The 7,030-nt window shown below is 33.7% G+C and overlaps 1 non-coding gene across 1 annotated transcript; it reads left to right on the top strand.

The window, feature by feature from the left end:
* Positions 1–6,667: 6,667 nt before the first annotated feature.
* LOC126693259 (small nucleolar RNA R71) lies at positions 6,668–6,776 on the top strand. The gene has a single exon (XR_007645248.1). It is a non-coding gene; the product is annotated as a small nucleolar RNA R71 (small nucleolar RNA).
* Positions 6,777–7,030: the final 254 nt, after the last annotated feature.

Genomic DNA, 7,030 nt, shown 5'->3' with positions numbered 1-7,030 from the left:
AGCCTAAATTTATATAATTTGAATTGTGTAATGCAGGTTTTACAATTTTGGAAAAGAACCTAGACAGTATTTAAATAGTTTCAGTGTAAAACTCAAATGGGTCATCATCGTCATCTTCTTCTTCTGCTGATTTTAACCTCATCTTCTTCTTGCATCTTCATTCTGCATCATTGCTATCTGCTGCACTGTTAGGCTTAATCTTCTGATAAAGGGCTTAAATGAACATGCTCATAAGTTTACCTTGAATTATATCTTGAAACTTACTCCATCTGCCATCAGTTATAGTTAAGTATCATTCCTTCACATAATTTGAATACTTTCTTTTCCTTTTCTAAAGAACCTAAACAGAGTTGGGGTTTTTTTTTCTTGGTTGTATTTTCATGGCCCAAGCATTCAAGCAAAAAACAGAGAAATTGGTAAATGAACTGCAAATTTGAGCCGCACTATCTGAAGACAAATTAAAAATTATAGAAGGCAAAACAGAGTCTCTATTGCAGAACTCAATTGAGATTTATGATTCTTTGAGTTCAATTGATACTCGGATTCAACTAGTAGCTCGAACAACTAAGAATATAGGTGATCATATAGATGTCATTCTCAAGCATTTAGAAGCTTTATATGAGCAATCAAAGAAGCTTGCAACTTCTCAATCAGAGCTGCAAGAAAAGAAGGACAAGTGGAAATGAGGAAAAGTTTGGTGGATGGAATGGCAATGCTCATTGATTCTTACAACAGTTTGGGCAATGTTTATGAAGATGAAAAATCTGCAAATCAAAGTGGATGACATTCGTAATTTGACAGGGATTTCCTTAGACAACAAATTATAGACGGAAAATTTACAGCTCGAGGGTCTTCCAAATTTAACTAAATTTCAATCTGAAGAACTAGAAGATAGCAAGTACAATAGGAAACTAAACAATTTTCTAATACTAATGAATTAAATTTAAACCAAGAATATCAATAAACAATTTTCTAATACTAACGAATTACAGGAGTACTCTACAACAGTTTGCTGAATATGGCCATAGACAACAGGAAGAGCTTATTCGGGGGCAAGAACAGCCTCAAAGAATTCTATTGTGAAATTTTAAAATACTCGCAAGTGTACGAACCATAGCGAAGTATAGTTGGACAAAAATGAGGTCGAACCCACTAGGACTTGTATGAACGTAGGAAAATTAATTAAACCTTAACCAAACTAATCCTAATCTAGTTTAATAAAAACTGGTTTTTTTTTTTTTGCAATTAAATATACTAAACAAATAATAAAATTAAGCAAATAGTTAAACTAAGCAAAAGATATAAAGCAATAAAAAGATGTGAACAATCAAGAGAAAGGAATTAAGGTTTTGGAATCCACCTTGTAAGTCATATCAGTATATATTTATGATCATTAATTTTTCCCAACTCACTACATGATAATCTAGAAATCAATCTTGCTATCATGCAAAATATCATTATTAAAACTTATGTTTAAGAATCTAAAGCATGTTCTTCTTCGCTTCTTAAGTATAAAACGAAATCATCAATTGTATACGTAGCCAAACAAATCACAAGATATATCCAATTCTAAAAATCAAATCATAAGTTGTATCCATTGACAGACAAATTACAAACAATATCCAATTTTATAATCAAGAATTAATAAACCAAGCATTCAATTAATTAAGATAAATCCTAAATCATGAGAAAAACATGATTGAACTCATATCTAGAATTCCATCTTAGTCAATTGATATGAAGCAAGAACAATTTAAATCATTAAATAACAACTATTGTGGGAAAAATCAAATCACGTAAATATTATTGATAATCCTTAACAAGGTTTCATCCTCAACCCTAATTATAAATTTAGCTACTCATAGTAATTGAAAGAAAACATAAAAATAAAATACTAAACATTAAACTAGACAAATAAAACAAAACTAAATGTCATGGAAGAAAACCAAAGAAGTAGCCGCACTCTCTATGTACAGCCCCCAGCCTTAGCACTAGCCTCAGCCCCCCTGAATTTTGCCCTAAAGATCCTTTAAATAGGTCAAGGAATCCTATTACAAGTTGAATTCCCGTTTGGAGAAAATCCCAGATTTTTAGTCTTCAACTAACCGACGGTTTTGGCCCATTTAACGTCAGAATTTGGACTTTTGGTAACTACAAAGTTGTAGCCCTTTAAATTAACGTTCCAGCCCAACTTGAATCATCTCGATTGGACATCTAAGCCGAAAGTTATGCCAAAAATACTAACTGATGTGCAATTTGGAATCCTAATCCGAATTGGATTTGGATTTGGTGCAAATTTCCTTTGACTCCTTGCTCCAATTGGACTTAAATTTAATTGGGTTGGTCTTTTCTTGAATTCATGCCTGGCTGGATGTAAGTTGGCTTAATTCAATCGGCCTAGCCCCACTTTGCATGTAAAGCCCTTGTTACCTACAACACAAAGATATTATATATTTAGTCACAAAATAACATGAAAGTAAGGCTAAATATGTAGATATGTGAGTACTTTATTGTATATATTTCATGCACATCAAATACCCCCAAACCTACATTTTGCTAGTCCTCGAGCAAAACAGATAAAGAGTAAAACAAAACAAAGAAAAAGGAAATCCTAACTAATCCACTTTCGCTGGAATTTTCGATTGCATTTAGCATATGCAACAAGCCTTTAAACCCCTAGCTTACACTAGTGGACGAGTTGTAGTCTCGTGAGGGTTTGCAGGGAATATACCCACAAAATTCTGAGAATGAAAAAAAAAAAAAAAAAACCAAATAAATAAACAAAACAAAAAAAAAATCAAAATTTTTTTTTCAATTGCCTTTTGCAAAGAGGATTAGTTCAAGTTCAAAAACACTACATATGCTAAAGAAATTTCCTATGCCATCAAAACCCAATGTGAGTGAAAAGTGGTAGCCAACCCAAACATACTCTTAGTTTTAGAATAAACTTGACTGGAATCTCTATTTGAAAGTATGCTTTAACTCAAATCTTTCCAGTGTTATCACTCAACAAATGAAATCACTCTGAAATGGGGTGTAACACTCTCAACAACATATGTGAGCGGAATAATGTAAGCAAAATCAAACACCTCACATATAAATCACATGAAAAACGCTTCATCAAGAAAGAACAAGTAGTCTCATGAAAGGATGCCAAAAAGAATTTATACCACACTTTTATTCAATCATATCAATATCTGAACTATACAACCTTCAAGATCAAATAAGGACTTTATTAGGATGTAATGTAGGGTAAAAGTAAAGGGAATGAAATAAAAATGGGTGAAGGTAGATAATTAGAAGTGTTTTAAGATTTGTCGGAATGTCAACTCTTTTTGGAATTTCCATTCAACAATTTTTTTTCTAACTCTTCTTCTTCAAAGCAGTCCTCTTTCCTTACATTTCAATTCTCAAAATTTGATGAGAACCCTTTTTATTTTCTTCTTTTGTTTTTTTTTTTTTTCAATTTTTTTTTTCTTTCTTCTTTGAATTCTTGCACAAACCACCACATTGAAACAAACTGATCAAATTCCATCTTGAAACACTATGGATAAGGGCTTTAAGAAAGAAAGACTAGTTAAAAGGCTCAATGGGGTGACTAGTGATAATGTATCAAAAAAGAAAAATACATATATGGCTCAAAGTAGACAAAAATGGCCTAATCTCATCTCTCAAAGACTAGTATAGTTCATTCAACATTAATGACTTCAAAAGATTCAAGTGTGGCATAAAATCATACATTTTTTCTTGGCCAAAAGAAAAAAACAATGAGACTACAACAAGGGAAATATGTTACGCACTTACAAATGAACTTTAAAACTAGAAACAATAAATAACCCTCCAAAAATAATGATTGGCTCAAAACTCACAGGGGTTACAGTCTCCACATTGTTTTCATCAAGATTTTCTTATCATTTTTATCCTTCAACAACAAGTTGTGTCTAAGTGGCTACGTGCATGTGCAATGAATTGAGCATGAAAGCAATGAAATTCTTTAAGCAAGAGTAGTATAACAAACTCAAAACATAAACCTCAAGCTAGGCAAAAGTTTTTTTTTTTTTTTTTTTTAACACAACAAAACAAAACAAAAAGATAGAAATCTATGTACATCCCCCCCAAACCTAAACCAAACATTGTCCTCAATGTTAAAAATGATACTCTCAAATATATGGCTTGAATGAAAAGAGAGCAAAATATTAATATGCAACATAAGAACCAAGTAGAAACAAGTAAGGTAAGGAGAAGGAGGAGACGTACCTTGATCAAGCTGATTGTTATAAATTTTAATTTATGTCAAATATCAGCTAGAACAAAAGAAAATAAAATGAAACAAGAAAATAAACACAAAGATTAATCTAAAATCAGAAAATAAACAAGAAAAAGATTTTTTTTTTGGCGTGGAAAAATTTAACACAACTGGAGATCAATCCTGATAAACAGGACCATCCAAACCTCAACAACACCATGGAGATAAATAATGCATATTATGAATGGACTAGTCCAATGAGATTGTAACTTACCTGGGTCAAAAACATGTTGGGAGGCTTTAGCAATCTCTTCCAAGTGAATTCTATGCATAACCACAAAGGGACTAATATCCTTAATATCAACAATTTTCCAACCTATAGCTTCCTTATGCTCTTGAAGTATACTTATCAACTGGTGTTCCCAAAAGTCATCCAACTTTGGTGGTTCTATAATAGATGGGAATGGGGATGAAGAAAGTGGAAAAAGGACCACTTTTGGCTGCCAACTATCAATACTTAAGAGAGGAACAGGATCCAACAATGCATTGACCTCCTCCATTGATTTTTTAGTATCCAAATTGCAATAAAAAAGGTTTAAGCAAGCCTTTAGGGGATCCTCACATCTTGATTGTATGAAAGTATCATGGACTAGGCTCCCAATCATGTTAACCTCACATATATCCTCATTGTCTAGTACTTGTTTACTTATGTCAAAGATATTAAGCTCAATAGTCATATTCCTAAAAGAAATCTTCATCACACCACTCCGACAATTGATCAAAGCATTGGATGTGGCTAAGAAAGGGCGACCCAAAATGACATGGATTTGTGTATTGGCATTCAGAGCAGGCTCAATGTCTAACACAACAAAATCAACAGGAAAGTAGAATGCATCCACCATAATTAGCACATCCTCAACAATACCTTTAGGGATTTTCACAGACCTATCAGCTAATTGAAGTGTCATAGTTGTGGGTTTTAGCTCCCCCAAACCAAGCTGTAAATAAACTGAATATGACATTAGGTTCACACTTACCCCCAAATCTAACAAAGCTCGCTCAATGAGACGATCCCCAATCTTGCATGAAATTGTAGGAGATCCAGGGTCCTTACATTTCACTGGATATTAATTTTGAATGATTGAATTGACTTGCTTAGTCAAAAATGTCTTTTTAGGGACATTTGTCTTTCTCTTCATTGTCACAAGATCTTTTAGAAACTTGGCATAAGCAGGAACTTGCTGAATTGCATCAAGAAATGGAATATTAATTTGCACTTGCTTAAAAACCTCTAAAATATCTCCAAATTGTGCACTTTTCTGGGGATTGATTAAACTTTGGGGGAAAGGAGCTTTAGGAACAAACCTCTATCAAGGGGAGAACTAAGATCCTGAATTGGAATGGATGTTGGGTTGTCTTTCTTTTCTCCATGATCATCATGTGAATTATGAGTTCCTTTTTCCTTTAACACAATATTTTCATCATCCTCCACTTCTAGCACTTTCACTTGATTATCAACTTGCTTACCAGACTTAAGGGTGGTAATAGACTGAACATGTTCTTGTCCATGAGTAGAACTGGAAGAACCATTGATGGCATACTATCCTTTTGGGTTAGGTATTGGTTGACTAGGAACTTTCCTTTTTCCCTCTCTCCAACTTGGGTTGCTAACTGGCCAACTTGATTTTCCAACTTTGAAATAGCTTGAGTATTCAAATGGGTGGAACTTTTCATCTCTTGAATGGCTTGGCTAGTTGATTGCATGAAAGTTTTGAGAGACTCCTCCAAAGATGATTGTTGTCTTGGTGGTGCCATAAATTGAGGAGTTGATTAAGGAATGGGAGGAAATGCTTAAGTGGGTGGATGAAATTGACTTTGTTGATGCACTTGTTGTCCACCTATATTTGTGGGGGAATGGTTCCGCCTCCAAGAGAGATTAGGATGATTTTGCCAATTTGGATTGTATGTCTCTAAAAATGGACTAGCAAGTGGCCTTCCATAATTATTCAGTGCATTTGCTGGCTCAGTATAAAAATCAAGGTAACTAGCTATGGAAGGACACATTTGTGTTGTATGCATAGGACTTGCACAAATAGAGCATGTTTCACTTTGAACTTGATTGATAGAATTCATCCCTCTACCTAAAGCTAAAGCTTCAACCTTACAAGTGAGTTTGTCCAACCTAGCTTTTATGTCTAAATCTTCACTTCATACAATTCTCCTTTCTTAATTGCGGGGGCAGATCTCTCTCTACGATTGGAAAAATCCCATTGTTGTGAACTTTCAAAAAAATTCTCAAGAAATTTGTATGCCTCATCATCTATAGGACTAAAAAATCTACCACCATTCATAGACTCAATCATGTTACGATTTGTTTGAGTCAAACTATTATAAAAATATTGTACTAGTCTCCATGTTTCAAAACCATGATGAGGACACTTTAAGATCAAGTCCTTAAATCTCTCCCAACTCTCATAAAATTACTCTTGTTCATCCTGATAAAAATCTGCAATTTCTCTCCTCAAAGCATTGGTCTTGGCTATTGGGAAAAATTTAGAGAGGAATTTTGTGACCAACAGTTCCCATGAAGTGATAGATCCAGGTGACAAAGAATTAAGCCATGCTTTTGCCTTATCCTTCAAGGAAAAAGGGAATAAACGCAAGCGAACAGAGTTATCAGTGAAATTCTGGAACTTACAAGTAGCACAAATCTCAAGAAAATATTTCACATGCATATAAGGATCTTCTTTATCTAATCCATGAAAATTAGGAAGAAGATGAATT

This window comes from Quercus robur, chromosome 1 (assembly GCF_932294415.1).
Source record: "Quercus robur chromosome 1, dhQueRobu3.1, whole genome shotgun sequence".
Classification (NCBI taxonomy): Eukaryota; Viridiplantae; Streptophyta; class Magnoliopsida; order Fagales; family Fagaceae; genus Quercus; species Quercus robur.
The sequence above is the reverse complement of the archived record's forward strand: the minus strand, read 5'-3'. Positions and strand labels throughout refer to the sequence as shown.